The 18,702-nt window shown below is 46.5% G+C and overlaps 1 protein-coding gene across 1 annotated transcript in view; it reads left to right on the forward strand.

The window, feature by feature from the left end:
- Nucleotides 1-12,468: 12,468 nt before the first annotated feature.
- The window catches only part of PAG1 (phosphoprotein membrane anchor with glycosphingolipid microdomains 1), a 518,307-nt gene continuing 512,073 nt past the window's right edge, over nt 12,469-18,702 (forward strand). The window contains exon 1 of the mRNA XM_078687109.1: nt 12,469-12,703. The gene's annotated coding sequence lies outside the window, so the exon portion shown is untranslated. The remainder of the gene's footprint in view (nt 12,704-18,702) is intronic.

Here is an 18,702-nt window from a genome sequence, read left to right on the forward strand (position 1 = left end):
ATTACTGTCTATAAAAAGAAACTAGAAGAAACAAACAACGACCATTCAGCATACAGAGAATATCCTACCCAATCCGAAATTACCAAACTACAAAAGGATGTAGAGAAGTTTAGTCGAGAAACAGTATACCCCTACACTACCGATGAGTATTATGTGAAACCTCCACAGCAACAGGCCCCAAGGCGTCAACAACGCTTCAGACCAACTCCCCAAAACTGCACCTTCAGCTCGGGTGATGAGAGGAGTGACAGTAGCAGTGATGAGAGCACTGGAGGACAATACATTAGAAAACACCAGAACCCACAGCAAACAATATTTGGCCCACCTATGCATCCTTTTGGCCACAACAATAATACCCACCCGGATGTGGTTTCCAACAAGGTCCACAGCCTTTTTTATTCAGGGGAAGGGGAAGGGGAAGAGAAAGGGGAAGGAGAGGGGGAAGGGGAAGAGGCAGACAAAAATCAAGAAGAACCCCAGAGTACAATGAGAGAATAAACCCACAACCAGTGGAGGTTCAGTCACACAGAGCAGGGGGAGGGGTGGTGGCCCAGCAACGTACAAGGAGTGACGAATATTGTGAATCTAAGTGATTATACAATCAGCAAAAATGAAGAAACAAAGGGCCTCTGCTTTATCCCTACACCAAACAATGACCCATTTTCTCTTAACACCGAACTTGCACAGTTCTTTAAAAAGATCAAGCTGAGGGATTACTTTGGTGAATGACAAAAAGATGATGATGGAAATTCAAATACAGGCCTACGAAAAAAGTCCACTTTCACTCCACCGACCCAAAACATCTCATGCAACGTGCTGGCATTTGAACAAGCAGTTCTCAAAGAGGTCGAATAAATTGACCTCAACAATACTAAGGGGTTCCAGAACCTGACCAAGGGAGAGAGGACAGCACTCCAGCAACTCAAGAACAATTATGAGTTACTAATAAAACTGGCGGACAAAGGCGGGACTATAGTTCTTAAGAGCCATACTATGTATAGAGAAGAGTGTCTATGCCTTCTATCAGACACAACAAGCTACGAGACACATCTGAGTGACCCATACGACACGGATTATGAACAAGATTGAAAGCCTGGTCAGTGAGGGTATGACCTGTGACTGGATCACAAAACATGAGGAAGAGTTCCTTATAAACATCGAACCGAGAACACCTAGGTTCTATACCCTTCCCAAAATCCACAAAAACAGGACAGCACCCCCAGAAAGGCCTCTAGTGTCTGGCATCGACTCAGCACTAGAACCTCTGTCGCAATTCTGCGATTGGTTTTTAAGACCCATCGTGCAGAAGTCCCCGTCCTACCTTAAGGACATGAAGGATATTTTATGCTACCTGAGAGATCTGGAGGTCAATATCAATGAAGATTTGTTTATAACCATGGACATCAAAGCGCTCTATACGCGTAGCCCCCAAAGACGCACCCTGGAGGTGGTTTAACTAATCCTCCTGAACCAAGAATGGATCTACATAACACCAAGACACTTCATTATGGAATGTGCGGAGCTGGCCCTCACCGAAACCTTTTTCGAGTTCGAGGATACCCTGTACCATCAGATCAAGGGCATGTCTATGGGCAACACTTTCGCACCCAGTATGGCGTGCCTGTATGTCCACCAGTTCGAGGAAGACTACATCTTCAATGCTAACAACCCATTTGCCCAACAGATGAAAACGTGGAAGCGATACTTAGACAATATTTTCATTGTGTGGCACGGTACACCGGAGGAAGCGACTACATTTGTGGAGTGGGTCAATAGCAATCATCTCAACTTCACCCACACTATCGAGAAGAATCACACTATATTCCTCGACTTGGACATCACTCTGACGACTGACTGGATCTCTACAAAGGTGCATATGAAACCAATGGATAGGAACAGCCTATTACTGTATGAAAGCTACCATCCTAGAGCACTGTGCCAAAATCTGCCAGTGGGACAATTTCTCAGAATTCGGAGAAATTGTTCTAAGCGGGAAACATTTCAAGAGTAGGCAGAACTTTTGGATACCAAACTCTTGTCAAGACACTACCCGAAACAAATGATCAGTAGAGCCAAGAAAAGGGCCTGGAATAATAATCGGGAAGCACTGCTGAACACTACACCAAAAGAAAAATCAGAGCGCATGGTCTGCGTAACCACGTACACCCCTGCATCCAACAAAGTCCAAAGCATGATAAAGAAAAAATGGGTAATTCTTAATAGTAGACAACGACAGTGGGTACCCCCCTTTTTTTCCTTCAAGAGAAGTAGGAATCTCGAGGACGACCTGGTACACTCCAAAAACAAACACGAGGATGACAGTGGTCAGAACACCCTTTGGAACCAACCAACCAAAACCAACAGGCCATTTCCCATGCGGCAGTTGCGTTTGCTGCCCCTTGACCATCACCACGAAAGAAGTGGATATTGGCACCTACAATCCATGGAAACTGAAGGATTTCAGTAATTGCAACACTGAGAATGTGATCTACCTCTTAAACTGTCTGTGCAACCTAAAGTACGTTGGTATGACGACAAGGAAAGTGAAAATATTTATCAACGAACGCCTTAGCACAATCTTCTGTAAAAAAAATCTAATACTAGACTGACAAAACACTTCCTAAACCTAAACCACAAGGAATCAGATCTGCAATGTGTGGTATTAGAGGTTATGAAGAAACAAAAAACAGACATCAGTAGAAACCTGCATGTCAGGGAACATCGCTGGGTATACCGGTTGAGCACATGGGACACAGGCCTCAATGACGAAATCCCGGGGCTGCAGCTGGCACGGTAACCCATTCAAAGTACCATAGCGTAAATGAAGTAACATTAAGAACACATGTATACACATGTAGCTAAGACATGAGGTACTTAAATTGGTACAAATCCAAAACTGAAACGAAATTACACACCTTAACCAACCACACATTATCTAACTTGGGCAAACTGAGAATGTGCGCCAAACATACATGACCTATAAAGTAAAATACCCCTCGTTTGAGATGGTAGGAAGGAGAAATAACAGCCAACATCATACGTGGCACAATTCCACAGGGTTGTATCTGTAACAAATGAGTAATTTTGCTGTTCTTTATATATACCCGTTTACAAGATGAAATGTGATGTCCACACTAGTATTGGCTATCCTGTGGTTTGGCTATATTAATGAGATTACAAATAGATGTACCATATATGAAAGCCAAAGATATTGCTCACATGTGGTTTGGGTATGGTACTGGGATTACTGAAAGGAGCATCATGATTGAGACCATTCACTTGTTTACAGCGTTCTGGTTATGCCAACACTAGCACGCAGGCACCCGCAGGCGCACGGCGAGTCAGGCAGTGCCTGACTTTCAAAAAACATGGCCGCAAAGAGCATGCACTTTTGAAATAGAGGCACAGGACGCGTGCGCTGCAGATTCACTGCACGTCTTTCCAGAAACGGGGAGAAGAACTGAAGGCATACACGTTCTCCTCCCACGGACCGCAGACACTTCCTCTAGAACAACGCCTACCGAGCAGGGAGGCAGTATCTCACGAGCGGATCACTTCCTAGGTAATGCCCCTAACCAGGCAAACAGGCACGATCCCACCAAGACACCGGTCCTTGTCCGGGTGTCACCGATTGATTCAGAATTAACAAGCAATTAGACAAACCAGGGGCACTATAAAAGACCGCTCCCTTCCCACCATTATCCATTGGCGGGGAGGCGAAGCGGACAACTATAGGAGACACGGCGGAAGGAGCTGAAAAAGACAGTAAGAGTCTGTGTGTTGTGGATGGATGTAAGAGCGTATTTAAACGTATTGGTGCATTTTAACCCTTACCACTGGAACGCACCATTTTTAACATGCATCTGTGTATATGCTTTTTCTCCCTATCATGGACCTGATTTATCAACACCAGACTGTGATTTTGTGTCTCTCTTTCCAGAATGTCAAAGTAGGGCCTTCCACCCTCGACCTCCCAGGGAGTAAGTAGGATAGTGATCTAGGGTAAGCAGTGAGAGACAATTCTTCTCTCCTTTACATGTGTTGACACATAGGAATGACGCATGTTTTTCACTTAGAAACCACCATGCGCGCCTTTAAGTGTGGTGATGTATGCAATAAAGCATTACAAACAGAAACCCTCACATTCTGTATGTATTTGTTTTTCTTCTTTATCTACAGGCATTTCTTTTGAACACTATTCTAGCGGGGAGAGTAATATCTATAAACCACCCCCTTTCCTTTAGTGGTTGATCTTTATTTATACATTTTGTATATAAAGACGGAGCCCTTTAATACACTTGTTACTGACGAATGCAATGTACCCTCTGGGGACCCTTACCAGAAACATGTTGACCACATCTAACACGGTGAGGGGATAATTAGTTCCCAAATCACTGCTCACTTCTTTTAATACCATACAGTTGTCCATTTAATTAAATGAGTATTTTTTGACAACTGTAATTAGTTTAGAAGTGCATCCCTGTCTCCAGGTGTATTCCCACCCTCTATCAAAGTTTTTAGAGGGCGAGGATGGCCTATGATGAAGCATGCCACCAGATGGTGTGTGAGGCCAGTCCTTCACTTTTTGTGAGATGCCCCCACTTGACACGCATCTCTAAAAGTCCTGTAGAAATCCCAACTAGGGACTGCCCCATTTGTGTTTATATCCTCACAAAGTGGAACATCGGAAAACGTATGCAGACAATGTATTTTTACAAATGTTGCATCAGGTCCATGATACGTCTAATGCTACTAATTGCTGGATCTGTGGATTGCTCCTCTCAGTCACACATAAGAGTGATGTTTTATTATCGATGCCACTATCCTATTTAGGAAGTTGCGATGGGTGGTTAGAGCTGTTTACTATGGTGCATTATCATTTTCAATTCTCTGTTATAAATAGGACATCTGCTGACTCCCGTACTGTGGTGGAATATGTATGTTTCCATCAAGGGTATACTCCCATGAGGCTAGGAGAACAAGGGGCCCCTGGCACATTGTCTCTAATAGCTTATATGAATGTATATGAGAAGGTAAAGAACGAAAAATGGCTTCAAAATGAAATGTTAGATTTCAAGGGTTCAATGCCACTGATCTTTCCAATCACGCATTATTACTAAGGACAAAGCAATGCCAGTGTCAGTAGTCAAAACAACAGCATGTTTCTGCGTTCAGGGCATTGGGAAGGTGAAAGTAGGAGAGACTAATTGCAATTACACATCCACATTGAGTACGATTAGTAGCCCGCCTCTGCTCCCACCACATAATGTCTAATTTGTTTGTGGATCCCAAGCTTATGTTTGGCTTCTGAGGGGGGTGGCCAGGTATATGTTACCTCCCTTTTCTTCTTCCCCCGGTGTATATAGCACCATCTAATTACCATAGGGAGCATCAATTGCAGCGTAGGAGTGCCTCCCTGTCCCAAGTTAGAAGGGTTATTAACACAGAAGATATAGATCAGACAGATACCACTTTACAACAGTTCACAGATGCCATAAAGGGTATTGTTCCTTTTTGGGGCCCCAAGTCCAACAGCCTTAAAATTCGTAGGCTCACAAGAGTTGTAGAAGGGGTTATTAATACAACAGCGAGGATACTGACGAGTATCACAGCTGAGCTCCAGGCTACGAGGCTTATTACTTTACAGAACCAGATGGTGTTAGACATCATTCTTGCTGATCGGGGAGGGGCCTGTCTCGTCATTGGCAGTAGCTGTTGTATATACATCCCAGACCACGCCCCAATGTATATGCTGCCATACAGAAGTTGCATAGGCTTCTAACCCGACATACACCAATAGAATGGTACCTGGACACTCTCTGGGTGGTTCTGGGGCATATTTGCATCCTGGGGTTGGAAGATTCTTGCTTTGCTAGCGGTAATCACTGGTATTTTCCTCCCTTGTTGCCTCAGTATACAATGTCTCCAAGCCTGTTGCTCTTAGTGTATCACACTCCTCAGCCCAAAGCAGAAGGGCCCCATCCATGATACTAATGTTGTGATTATGACTCAGAAAGAGCTTCATGCAGATAGACATGGGTATATTTGAAGACTCCTCTTCCTTTGCTACTGAATACATGGAGAGCTCTGAACTTTGAAGTTGATTTGTTATATACACGCTATGCTGCACTCTCTATTCTCTCACCTTAAGATGGTTAGCTCATGCTAAAAGGAGGGTCTGTTGAAATGTAAATGTTATGCATTCATTCTGCTAGTGTATTGCTCTATGTAAAGTTAGCATTTGCGGCACCATTTTAAGTTGAGTCGCCATTTTAAGCCATGACAAAAACTAATTTCTGTCTCACTCGTTTGTCTGCCTCAGCAAAGGCAGCAGCTGTATTATTTTTTCCTCCTGTTTGTATTTCTCCAAGGTTGAGCTTTGCTGTTCTAATGAATAGACTGTTTTTGCCATTGTATACCTTTCTCACTAGATGGACCTGCTCCCACCCTTAGAGCGGCGGGTGCAGGCAAAGTAACCTTGAAGCTGAGATAACATGTACCCGGTCCTGGGATTGCAACTCATCCTTCTGTATCTCCATTGTTCACTAGCTACCAACTGGAAATTTCCAGTCTGGGCGTGTCTTTAGTGATCCTGAAAATGTACATTATACAATGTCCTGGGGGTAGAAGTCAGTCCCTCTGTAGCAATCTAAGGAGGCAAGTCAGACTGGACTCCACTTGAGTGCACATTCAATAAATATCTTTGGTTTGTATTCTCTACTGTCTGACCAACTCTTCATTTGTGAGGAAGGCTGAGAGGTGGTCATGAGTGACCCAGTTGCCCTAATCAGTTCACTTCCTTCAGTGGTTGATCGGCATCCGCATGGGCCCGATTGATCAGGTTATTTAGATTTGTTATTTTTACATCTATATTGGCAACATATATGGCCAACGTGTTTACTAAACGTATTTGTATATCCATTTTGTTGGCTTGAAATGTCATGGGGTCCACCGACCTCTGTAGAATATCCAAAGTTGTGGCCCAGGCCGACTCTTGTTTGTATTCCTCATTCCCCTCGTTTGGAGCAGGTGGGGGAGCGAGGTTGTGAAGAACTTCTTTTCTGTATGATGAAAGCATGATTGCCCACTCTGTAGGAGAGGTCCATTTCAGGGTCGGAGGAGTCCTCATTGTAGGGAGATAGCAGGAGTCATCCCTGTCCCTGCCCCTGTGAAGTTTTTGAGTCTGGCTTGCTCGCAGCATCCCTGGGTAGTGATAAATGCACTGTTAGATCAGTGGATGTCTTAATTGGTGTTTCAGAGCTTTCCTTCTCTCGATAGGGGGCCCATTTCTTTGCCTCTGCCAATGCTGCTGCCTCTTTGTCCAAGCTAAAAGAGCAAAGGCGGTGTCTTCTCCATCCATAGATGAATTGAGTAAGGGCTGTGTGCAGTTCCCTATTGGCATGTTGGTGGAAGTACTCTTGCTATCTGGACTGATTGAAGGTTTATTTAGAAGTGTATTCGGTTCTTGTGATGGTCCTACTGTGCTCCAAGTTTTGGGATGAGCATCCGAAGGTAGAGCCCCTGAACTGCCCAGCGGAGTGTGGGGCAGGCCTGTGTTGCACGGCAGACTCTAAAAAGTTGTTTATGCCAAAGTGCTTTGCCAAGTAGTGGGGTGGAGGTTTGGCGTTGGAGCCCTCCTTACTGACAATCACTGTTGGACTCAGGGGATAGGTAGACCCTTAATGCTCATATTGCTGGAGAAGATGGCGGAGCATGCGTTTTTTAGAAAGTCAAATTTGGAGGTGATTTTTGGTTGAAGATTGATAATCTTGGGGCCCGCTGGTCTGACTTCCAAGGTATGAGGGTTGGGGGTAGTTGCCATGCTTCTCGATGGTGAATTCGATGTCAGATCGAGTATCTGGTCAGGTACTGCTGTGGGTTTCATGCGGTCAGCCCTCTGGTTCCTTTTCTTGGGCGGGGCTTCCGGACCCATCTGCTTCACAGAACGCATAGTACGGTTGGTTGTTTAGATTACTAGAGATCCTGCAGGTTTATACTGCGGGCTCCAGCCCTCAGCGCCTGCTCTACTGAAGTCCTGGGCTCTCCCGGCTTAGGGAGTCCTAAGGCTTGTAAGAAGAGACTTTTAGTGACCTTCTAAGGACCTGCTGTGCCACTTTATAATTGGACCGATTGAGTCCTAATGTGACGAGCTGCTGGGCTGGGTGGCAGCAATGGTAAGTGGGGCCACCAAGTGTGCCGAAGGCTGCACCTGAACTAGTTCCAGGCCGCCTCCGCGGTCCACCTGCTGCCGCTCTCTGCGGCCACCTAGTAGCGACTGCCGCACTCTTGAGATCAGATGATGCAGGTATGGGCTGCTGCTTACATGGGGGTTTTGGGCTGTTCTAGCTAAGTCCGGTTAGGGCTGAGGGGAGGAGGGAGGAAGAACCAGTTCACACAGCCCAGCCCTACCCTTCCCTCCTTGGTACTAGATCCTTCGCTCTTAATTCCTCCTTTTAGCTCCCTTTTGCTTCATTAAATATCCCTTTTATTTAATTGGTTGTTTGTGGTTTTGTGCTGTGGGTGACTTCCTGTTGGGATTGTCACTGTTTAGTCACCATTTAGTTGCAGTGTTACTATACTGGTTGTGTGCTAGACGATGCTGCCTGCTTACCGGTGACATGAAGGTGCACCTCCCACCCGGAGTGGAGAATCCATAGAAGGTAAGGGTGCGTGGGCGAGAGGGCACGTAAAATGAAGCGAAGTGCAGTGCGTGTTTTATCAAGAGCACTGGAGGTCTCAGGAAAGGGGCGTACCCTAACTAGCACTGAAGCCGAACTGGCCTAACACGGGCTGCCTCCATGCAAACAACAGGAAACGCAACAGGACTAACCACGTCCCTATTCCCTCACTTGCCTGGCCCCGGCTATTTTGAGCGGTGCGCTGCAGCTCTGATTTACCAGGGAAACACCGGCCTCCCCACGTAGCTGCCTCAGCGGATGTTGCAGCATCTCGTAGCCTCTCCCTCTCTCTCCGCGTCACGTCTCGTCACTTCCGCCAAATCAGAAGGGAATTGGGAAGTAAAGTTGAGGCGATGGATGTAAAGTGCTCCAATACCTTCGGTTGAGTTCACGCTATGAAAAAAAGATAATGATTTCCACGACATGTAAAAAATGACATTCCCTCGTGGAGAGGCCATTGGCACTGTGCGAGGAGGAAGTGTGTGATGACCAACCAAAACCATCACTTAGTGAAATCGCCTGGGCTGAACCAAGAATACAAAGGAGGGACATTTGAAAACAATGGGCCAATAGAAAGCCAGCATTCCTGAATGGCACATCAAAGAAGCAAGGGCAATGCATGGGCGTGCATACAGCCCATAGACTGAAAACACCACTACCTGCATACAGCGCAAGCACTGCCTGGCTCAACCTAAAAATAAGTATTAGTATTAGACATAAAACTCCAGACTTTTACGTTACTTCTGGACTAAGAAGACCCTGCCAAGAAGAGCTGAAGAGCTGCCAGGAAGGGTACTGCTCCTATGCTGTGTGTTGCTTTGTTAGGTTGGCCTGCAGTTGCTGCTTCTGTCTGTGGGCAGTGAAAAGGACTGGACTGTTGCCTTGCTGTGGTATCCTGCTGAAGAAGATTCTCCAAGAGCTTGAAATAGAGCTTGCCTCCTGTTAACCCCTTCACTGCGGCGGCTATTCCGCCGCAGTGCTAAGGGGGCGGGGTGGCCGCGTGGCGGGCGCATGCTGGTGACGGAACCGCTCCGTCACCAGCCGCGATTGCGCTATGCTCATGACCGAGCGGTTCCGTCATGGCCCCGCCCGCTCAATGGAACGCTCAGCGCAGGCGCGGAATCGGCGCCGCGCAGGCGTGCCGAGCGGGCCATGACGGAACCGCTCCGTCATCAGCACAGCGCCACCGCAGCTGATGACGGAGCGGTTCCGTCATCAGCAGGGGAAGGGTTAAGGAGTCTCAGGGACACAAAGACTTCACCTGCAGCATCTTACGTTCTGACCTGCCTTGTAGTACCAAATTCAGTTCTGGGCCCTTGGAGGTTTTTCCTGCTGCAATGAGCTACAAAAACTGAAAAAACCTGCAAAATCAACGCTTTGCTCTTCTTGCGACTGAATTTCCTGATGAAGCACCACTGTGCAGTTGAAGAAACTGATACAGCGCCTATTATCGGCCCGAAGAACCGCCGCACGCCAACTTTGACAAACCAGTCTCCGAAGTCCGAGACCCCCGCACCGACTCCAATGCAGGCCCAGCTGTGCGCCTAAATAAACTACACATCCTGGGACACCAGCTGAAGAAACTGACACAGCGCCTGTTTGCATCAACATCCAGCATGTCCTGGATTTCCACATATCGTGCCTGTGCACCAGGCATCACCGACGCATCACCCACAGACTAGAACCATCTTGGACTCAACGCATCACTTCCCCTTACCTTCTCGATTTGACGCATCACTTCTTCTGCATGCAACAGAACTGTTGTATCGCCTCCCCAAGGACACAGAAACTGACGAATTGCTGTGTTTTCCAACGCTTAGCTCCTCTGCGGCTGTTTTGTCTTGTGGATTTTGAAGCATTATAGGTACTTTGTGTAAAAATCACGCATCAATAGATTTCTATGGACCGAATGTAACATTTTAAAAGACATATTTTGAGTTGTGTATGTTGGATTTTTGCCGTTTTTGTCTTGTTTGAATTAAATAAAGATATTTTATTTTTCTTAACAGGTGTGATGTCTATTTGTATTGTTTTCACTGTGTTACTATGTGTGTTTTGTACAAATGCTTTATACCTTGCTTCTGAGATAAGCCTGTCTGCTCACGCAAAGCTACCAAGGGGGTGAACAGGGGTTATCTAGGTGTGTAACTCCCTTATTGTGACTGGAAGGCAGGGTCCCTACTTGGACAGGGTGCATACCACTGCCACTGGAGACCCCCATTTCTTACAGGGCAATTTTACTATTATAAGCTGTCCAAAATGTCTATCCATACCAATAGACTTCAAATTACGTCGTAAGAGGCATTAGAAACTAAAATTTGAATAAAAGTGTCCTTCGTCACAATAATTACGACTGTAAGACATGGATTTTATTTTGATATCTTCTAAGACAGGGGCTAAACAACTCCCAAGTTTCTCTGTTTTTCCTAGGTTTAGGGATGGCTCTATTGGCACTATACAAGCCAGGCCCAGACAGCAGAATTATATGCTTTGTGCTTGGTGGTTGGCGAGGAATGCAGTTGTCATGCATGGCTTGTGGAGCTTAGCTATTGTGAGACTAACATGACATGTCCTCGTATAATTGGTGCAGCATGACGAGGGAGTTTCTGTCCTCGGGGCCAGTTATTACTGGATCAGTCACTGCTGCGCTAGTTTGCGTGAAAACTACTCCAACAAAAACATACAATCAAAGTATTATAGTTTTTTGCCCAAAATGTCCTCACATACGTGTTAATGTTTCCTGCCAGGCACAGAGATGTATAAATTAAAAGAGTCTGCAATGTTTGTGGAATTGAAAGCCATCCAGCCATGAGTGTACCTTAATTTCCAAGTTTTAGCGATAACCCTTCTCAGCGAGAAACTTGTAGTTTTCCTGTTGTCTGCATTGCACAGTTGGCACAAGGGTTGTAGATTTCTTGTGCTATCCTGTCCAGGTTCTCTTACTGGGCACAAGCTATTCAATGCATAGTGTTGCTGGCGATGCCATGTGCTGCAATTCCAAACTCTTAGTTAACACACTGCGCTCCCGTGTGAGGAATTGGAAAGGGAAGTGTAAAGAGCGAATGTCTGTATGTTTTGGTCTGTGTGCGCCTAGGCTAGGTTTGTAATTATTCGGTGTCTCCTTGCCTTTATATGTAGGCTCTCTGTGTGCATGATGTGTTGTGTGCCTGTGATGAAAATGTACTGTTCAAAAGCAACACATTACACTACCAATGGACGTGTTTGGCACTAAGAATATTGGTTGTAGTATAATTCCCTACCTGTTCATACTATCATTTGGTTAATTATTGCCTTTGTAACGAGCGCTGATGCAAAAGGGCCTTGAAAGAGCTACATAAAAAGTGAATAACTAAATAAAATACCCCGGACAGCAGATTTATAATGTATGGGCTGTTAGACGAATTAGCTTGTCCGCACCAATCCAAGGCAACAAGCACGAGGGATTAGGCTGTCAAGCGGGACCCATGATTGAACTCGATACCCTGATGCCATGGGTGAGGTGCCCATCCCACAGATGCCCTAGCAGAGGGGTGCTGCGCGCCCTCACGTACAGCCCGCCTGAGGCTCGTGAGGAGCAGCGCTCTCCGTCCGTACACGTGCTCTGCCTGTGCGTGTGTATGGCTGGGGTCTCCTCGGGCGGGGGCGCTCGCCCGGCCGGCGGGGGCAGTGGCAGGCCTCCTCCTAGCTCGCTGCTCGCCCCTCCCCGCGGCGGCCGCCGCTGAATATGCAGCAGAAGGAGGCGGGGGCTGCAGGCCGCGGCGGCGCTGCCCGGGAGGCGGGGGAGGAGCGAGGGCATCGGCGGCAGTGGCAGCAGCGCGTCCCGTTATCACTCGGGCTGCGGAGCTGAGGGAGGATCCTTCTCGCCCTGTGCCCTGGGTGCCCGCCGTGCAGTCCGCCGCGCCGCCTCCGAGGGCTGCGGCGCCGGCTCGGGAGCGGGGGAAGCGCGGCTCCCTCTGGGCTGCCTCCACGGGTCCGCTCGGTGCCCGCGCCGCCGCCGCTGCTGCTCCCGCGGGACTCCGCTGCTGGTGAGTAGGACCCCGAGGTGTCACGCATAGCTGGACCGCGCGACGCGTGCAGCGCCCGCACCACCATTCACTGTTGACTTTGCCTCTCTATCTGTTCTGGGATGCTGCCTGAGCTCTTTCCCGCGATGATGGGTGGAGAGGGGAGGGGGCTGGGGAGAAGACTGGGGAGGGGGTTGTGGTGTCAGACCTCAGTGCCAAAATCCCAGACTGATCAGTGCAGCTGACCTTCAATTCGGGGTGCATGTTGAGGGCAGCCCCATGACAGGTGGTATATGCTGGTCGGACGCCTCTTCACTGCGGTGTACAAATGAACATTTGTTGGTGTTTGTGGACCCATCCCCTGTGGCTGCTATTTTTCTTTCCCTCATTTATGCATTCCGTGGTGGGGGCAGTGCGTGTTTTGCGGTGCATAAGGAGATTCCAGACGCAGAGACGCTCCCCTCTTCTGTAGAAACTTGTGTGCCATTGCTTTGCAAAACTTGAGCAAGCCCTTGAGTTGCACGGCACCTGCTGCTTGCGGGAAGAGTCCTGGTGACAACCATGTTGGACTGAAGGTGGCAGAGTACTGCCTACTTCTGGTGCATGGAAAGGGTGGCAGCAGTAATGCAGGTCAGTGCTTTAAATGGGCAGGCACTGAGTACCTGCACTGTTTATTTTGAATGGGAGGGCGCCTGCACTTATCTGCACTGCTGCAATGCATTTAATGGGAGAGTAAAGGCACTTCACATAAGCAAACAGGTACCCTAAAGAGCGAATACCTGCACTTCTATATTTCCTCTTAAAGTACTGGTGCAGGCACCTACCGTCTCTGAGGGCTCTCCATTGAAAGCTCAGCCGCCCTGCTAGAAGTGCCTCTGATTTATCGATAAGGTATCGTGGTGTAAAGACACACTTATTGTGTGAATTTGGGATAAGAAATCATTTTACACAAAGTCTTACAGCCATGGCGCTCCTCAGGTCACACAACTAAAGAGAGTAAATACAGGCTGCTGCCAGACGGGTGGAATGTCAACCAACACAGACGAGCCGCACTTGAAAAACGATGACAGGTGCCAGGCCCGCTGTGGCATAGACAGATCACTGCACCGCCCCCCTCAGCAGCGTGGACATTTCAGTCCATGCCGGGGTCGATGCTGCTAGTCGACAGTTTGTTCTCAGCAAGGCAACAGCACCCTCTTTGTGTTGACAAATATTCGGCCGGAAATCGGCACGGTGCATTTCCGATCACGGTACGCCCAGACTAGAAAGTGATTAGTAACCCACGCGGGTTTAAGCGCTATTGATATGCGCTGTCATGTGACGTGATCGGATTAAATACTGACGTACCATGAAAGCAAGCATCGACCACGTGAGGCTGGCTGGAAATACAACAGATGGCTGAAAGGAAAGGTTTCGCATATAAAAAATGTGTCAGTAATTCAATTCCCATATGGATCTGATATTTCTCCCTGGACTGAGTGCCAAAGAAACGTTGGCTATCACGTGCTACTTGTTCTCAAATAGTCGTTTCGATTATCGTGGGTGCGCAGACCGGATCCACCCCATATATTACTTTTTGCATCTGACATTGCCAATTCATATGTTGTCAACAGCGGTGGACCAGCTGCATTTTTAAAATGGAGATATCCAAAGTGTGGATGTTTTATTATACAGTGGGCAGTGATGGTGAGACAGTGCCAGACTAGCCCATGACCATATTAGCAAAATGTAGCTGCTCGGCTCGAGCCTTTTATATCAAATCTGTCACATTTCAGACGTGGTGATATCTAGTTCTCTATTTAGGCTGTCTCTGGGGACAAAACCTCACGGCCCTGGACCTTAAGCAGGTCTGGTGCGCGATCTTTGTTTTTTGGAGAGTTCAACCTCTATCCACGCTGGAGAATTATAAATACGGATTGCTAAGGGCTTCATTTAGAGCTTGGTGCGAATGGAAATTCCTTAGATTTCTGAAAACAAGCTCAAATAAGAAGAAAATCAATCCACCCGTGACATTTCCTCCACGTTTTTTCTGTGGTGGAGGACATTCATTAGTTGATTCTCTTCAGAAATTGGTGGATTTTCTATTACCAGCCAATTCCAAATTTGGTCTTAAAGCGTTAGTTCTATCCTTACAAGCTATTGGCTAAATATGTTGGATATGGATTCCATAGGATAATGTTAACCCAAATTAAGGCTTGAAATCCCTGCAATATACTGTAGTGACCTAACAGCAGAGACTGTGATGCAGTCACTTCCCTGGCCTACTGCCTCACCCCGGTCTCCACAGACCTGCGAGACGTGGTGGAATTGTGGTTGACACTGTGCATCGCCTCCAACTCCTTCCTGTGCCTCCGGGGGCCCACAGGGACCTGCAGGTGCCAGAGTAAATATGCCATCCACTGAAGCCGCTCTGATGGGGAAGCTGCTGGCCTCGCCCCCGTTCTCCACACTTCCACTGCGGTCACAAAACATGATCCCCCCAGGAAGAAAGAGAGACACAATTTCAGAGGTGTGTGGGGCAGGTTGTATGTTTTAGAAGGTTTCAAAGGAAGGAAGAAGGGGGGTGATGGTGGAGAGATGTCAGTACACCAGGGGCTGTATTATACAAAGCGCTCTGGGGGCTCAAACAGTGTATACAGCTCTTGTTGGCCCCCACAGTGCACTTTGGTATTACGGAAGGGACTGCAAAAGCTTTCTTGGCCCTAGCTATAATATAGATGGCATGATCACAAGGTGCGTTCAAAATGAGGGAACTCTTTGCCATTGCACCCAGATGACATGGGCACCATGTCAAAGAAGCTGTCAGGAGAATCTGTGTGGCCACGTTAAAGATGGTATACCGTGAGTGCTTCTCCCAAGGACTTTCCTTGGGAGGGGTTCTGGGGGTTTCGTGGACCCGCCCCACCCCAGACATTCCTTTGCCAGCGGGTGCAGTACTACACTCCACCCACCTGCAGGCGAACCCTGCCCTCTCTTCAAATTGCAGCCAGTGATCTTGAGTTAAAGACTGGGCAGCAGAATTAAACCTTAGTAGAGGACAGTGCATTCTTAGTGTCAGTGGGCAAAAACCTGCCCTTCTATAATTATGTACATTTACATGCATGAGTCCCATACATGGTTATCAACAATGCATTTCAAAATACAACAATTCTCTACTCAGATTTCACAATAGTGAAAAAACACCCCTTCTCAAAGAAAGAACATGTAACCAAGCAGTGCCTCCTCGAAGCAAAGAAGCCTCGCCATAGCAACAACTAAAGGATATAAGCCCTCAAAGCAAAGTACTTTTTCCATAAAACACCTTCAGATAATACTTTTCTCTGATAAATGACATGACCTTTCAGACGGGAAAAGTGATTGTCCCTAAATAAAAGTAAATCAGTGAACAATTCCACTTTGGTTTTTGTTGTCTATGATTTCACTCAGAACCACTCAGTGATAAATGTCCTCGTTGTTGACCGCTACCCTTCTAAATTCCTATATGCTGCTCCGATATTCCAAATTCAGTTTGTAAACAGGAGCACCTTTGACTCTTCAGCCCACTGATGTCAAAATGTGATGAAGAGATTTGTGATTGGCTTCCCTAACATATGTTAGATCGTGAAGATCTCGGTTTGGGAATGGCATTCGTTGACGTTTGGTATGTTCTTCAGATTTTAGTGTGTGATTGGGATTCATTGTCATTTGTAATGTCTCAAATATCTCAATTTTGTGATTGACAATTGGTATGTCAGGCAGAATTCATTTTGTGATTGGGCTTCCTTGTCATTTCAGGTTATGTAGCTCTTAGTATGTGTTAGGCTTCCTTAACCTTGGTAGGTTGCACAGTTCTCAGTTTGTGATTGTGCTTCCTTGATGTTATTTTGACTGCAAAGCTTTCTGTTCGCTGAATATGCGGTGTGATATAGAAGCCAAAATGTTGTAAGGGAATTTATGTACAGGAATGCTTATTTGTATGTTGCTTAACTTTGTGGTCCCCATTTACTGAATGTTTAAAGCAGGAACATTTATATAAATAACACGCCCAGAGTTATATATGCTTCTTTTCCAAAAAGTCACGCTACAGAATGTAAGCCCAAAATTGTAAAACATGCCTTTGCTAACTGTTTACTACAAAGTTTGTTTTTATGTTTTATTTGTCTTCTCAGCATTTTTGGTCTGTTGCTGCTTTTCTTTGTCATTTGCTTCTCTACGTTCAGCTTCTGTCTTGTCATATAATTGCTTTTAATGATGTCCCTTTACACGCTTCCCACGTCTATGCCCTTATACTCATCTCTGCCTCCTTTCTTCTAGCCTCTATCCCTGAAGCACCGTTCTCTGATCAGTAGCCAGAGATCGGGTGCATAGCATTGGTCGTGACTTAGACCATGCAGTATTTTTTGGCAGGTTGAAGAAGGATTTCACACTCGTTGAGCCGACAGGTGCACTCTCTATGGGATCTTGTGCGTAAGCCCAGTTTTAAGCTGACTTCTCGTGGGTACGCTGTGCCATTGGCTAGGAACCAAATGCCTGAGGAGGAGGGGATTCGTTGAGTCCCTGTGCTGCTTGCAAATGTTCATTGGCGATGAAGACGAAAATGAATTTAGGTACTGCATGTGAGGAATGAAACAGAACATCTCCGTGATATCTGGCACCATTTCCTTAAAAGATAGCATAGCTTCTTCGTGCAAATTATGGCCATAGATCCCAGTCTATTTAGGTAGAAATGAAAAGCACCTTTGAATTTCAAGGGAGGAGCATGGGATTATATACTACAATATAGCCAATGTAAAGGTACCTGGTGCCCGCTGAAGTTAGCTTACCTGAGAAGATTATCTGAGTGTCCACATTTTTCCTGTAGCAATGCATGGTGCTCCAACAGTGATTGGAGCGCACTGCTTGCACTGTTAATGTTGAGTTGAACCTGTGCCTTATATGGAAGCTAGCTTTCAGTGTAGAAGGGGCCATCTCCAGTCACCCTCCATCATTAAGGAACATGCAGGAATACAGAACTGTCAATACTGCCTCCATGCCCCCAAACCTCTGATTGCACAAGAGTGATCCCGCAGGTACTGAGGTTATTGCAGTCACTGGTGCAGTGCATAGTGACACTAAGTGCTGCACAATATTATTTGACCTGCGAGTGGCTTTTCATTCCATTACCTTTGTGCGCCTATCTACGTGGCAGTCAGAAGAAATATTACTGTAAGCAGGGGCACCAGCGCCCAATGTCACCCAAGGAAGGAGCAATGTATTCCTCAAGTCAGTTGGCCCCATTGCTTTCTAGGCAAATACTTTCTTAATTTTAAATTAAATTTGCAGAGTTGGGGCGAAAGATGCGCCCTTCACCCTGCACACAGTGATGCACGGTAGACATCTTTGACGTTCTTTTGTCTAGGTTTGGATGGATTCATATGATAATTTGATGAGGCTGGCAGGAGCCCAATTTTGAGAATGGCCTGGCATCCATTGGTACATCCATATTGATGGCTCTTTTACAAAGTGGTTTGTCTGTTTCTCCTTAGAGAAGCTCCTGATTCACAGGAGACGAGACTAGTGCCAACATTTGATTTGGTGAGGCATTTTTGTCTTCTTGCCAGCAGCCAGGGATGTAGCTTGGTCAATAAGATTGGGGGGCGGGGGATGTGAGCTTCAGATTGTCAATCACACTGGCATCTAATGTTTAAATAAATTATAGGACAAGCATGCATCAGAGGGGCCTAAGGAGCAGTAGAAATGGAAAGGAATGCGAATTTGTAGGAGTATTTAGAGAGACAACACAGAATTTTGTGATAAAACCAATTTTTTGAGGATTTTCAAAACAGAGAGAGAGATTGTGTGCATTTTTGTATGTGTGTGTATGTAAAAATACCTGGTGAAATCCGACAGACATCTCGCCATACCCGACTGAAAGAACTGTACCCCAATATTTATTGGAAAATACATTTATATGGGGGGCTGTAAGACCCCAAACACCCGCCCCGCCCCTGCAGCAACGCCCCTGCAAACAGCTCTAATGGTACCTGTGTAGATTTGTTACT

The sequence above is a fragment of the Lissotriton helveticus genome, chromosome 4_1, assembly GCF_964261635.1.
Source record: "Lissotriton helveticus chromosome 4_1, aLisHel1.1, whole genome shotgun sequence".
NCBI lineage: Eukaryota > Metazoa > Chordata > Amphibia > Caudata > Salamandridae > Lissotriton > Lissotriton helveticus.